Below are 1,760 nucleotides of genomic sequence, written 5' to 3' on the forward strand. Positions count from 1 at the left end.
TCAATCTCAGGATAAATTTTGGGTGGTGCCGATGGCGCAGCTTCTGGGGCCAGAGGAACTCTGGACTCAGAAGTTCGGGTTTTTAGGGCTAATGCACGCAGAGGGGTGGTATGTTTCTTCAAAACCCAAGGTTTTACCTACAGTGGTGGATTCTGCACTAAATCTTACCACACGATGATGTATGGCTGTTGGTCAGGATGTGCGTTTGGTCCTTCCTGGAAAACAAGATCTTTAACTGCCAAAATGATTGTTAGGTCAAATCCTCCCTCTGGTGGCCAACCGACTTCCAGAGCGGGCCACTCAGAGTTACAGAAGGTTTGCCAAGGTCCTTTTCTAACGTTAACAGAGAGATTATTAGCCCTGGTTCTTACTTCAGAAAAATGTCCTAAAGTCAGAGATAGGGGTGTTCTCATTGTCTGTCCCATATTAGTCGCCCACAGAACACAACAGACACTCACAAGAAATACAAGACACACAAGAAGCTCTCTTCGTGACAACCAATTGAAAGCTGCTTCAGACGGGAGAGCCCTCCAGGCCCCTCCTCTCTGGCGGGACACTCTAAGTCCCTCAGACAGACCAGAGACTGTTAAAGCCTCTGGATCCGTATTCCACCCAAAGGGACGTCTCCCTAGGGATATAACTCGTGGTTCTCAAGCACGTCTGCCCACCACAGTCGTCCGGCCCTGGAGGGCGCACGACAGCCACAAACTGAAAGTAAGCTGAAAATAAAACAGACTTATGAACACACAGGTTTGGCGGCACCGCACAGACAAAGGAATTTTAGAGGATCCTCTTACCTCCAAGTGGCTGACTGATGGGTTGCGGGGGTGGTCGCCCGATCCCAGATGAGAGAGCCCCCAAATGAAAGACCCCAAACTAGGGCTTTTCCCAGATCGGGTGTGACCCCGAGCAACTCACACCAGATCCACTCACTGCAGTCACAAGAGGCTTTATTGACGAAGCTTCGGGACTACTTGTATCTCACGCAGGAGAGAGGGAAGTCGACCCCTAGCCAAAAAAAGCAAGGGAATTTATACAAGGTCTAGGGGTTCTTTGGCGTGGAATTCGCTCATTGGCTCTTTGGAAAAGGAGAAGTTCAATTTTAGGTCAGTTACCTGCTGCTGATGTTAGTTAAGATATGGTTTTTTGCCAGTAATTGCTTGCTCAGTTTGTGGTCAGCTAGTTCCTGGAACATAAACATTCACGCAAGATCAAAGGTATAGGTTCTTACAATACTTGGGTGTGGGGACAATGTTTAAAAAATTTTCCTTTCAATCTGAAGTGCTAGTTTCAAGGTGACTTTTAGATAAACTCATAGTTCATCATCACTGTCTATTAAACATTTCTTCAATCTTTACTCTCAGTTTACAAAAATGTGTCCACTCTTTGATACTGTTGTTAACTCTCTTTGGAGGTCAAGTTTCTAAGTATTAGGTTCTTGGTTCACATCTCATCTTTATTCTGTTTACTGTTCTCCTAAATCTTCACAGGTAGTTGACAAATTCTTCTGTATTCTCTTTCATTTCAACCTAACACTTTGGTCAATAGTCACATAACACTACTGAATGGCAATGCTTCCTTTGTTCACTTTTCTTATCACTGTCTGTTCTTTTCCATCAACGTGTAAACAATCTCTGTGCCTTTCCCCATTTAGCTCAGTGGACTCAGTCCACTGAGACATTTGCTCCTCTCAATTGTGCTTCAAGGTTGTTTGTTCAAACAGAAAATGCCTTGCGGGGGTGATAAATATGTGTGTGTGT

The sequence above is a fragment of the Elephantulus edwardii genome, unplaced genomic scaffold, assembly GCF_000299155.1.
Source record: "Elephantulus edwardii isolate Elephantulus edwardi_28Jun2011 unplaced genomic scaffold, EleEdw1.0 scaffold00135, whole genome shotgun sequence".
Lineage (NCBI taxonomy): Eukaryota > Metazoa > Chordata > Mammalia > Macroscelidea > Macroscelididae > Elephantulus > Elephantulus edwardii.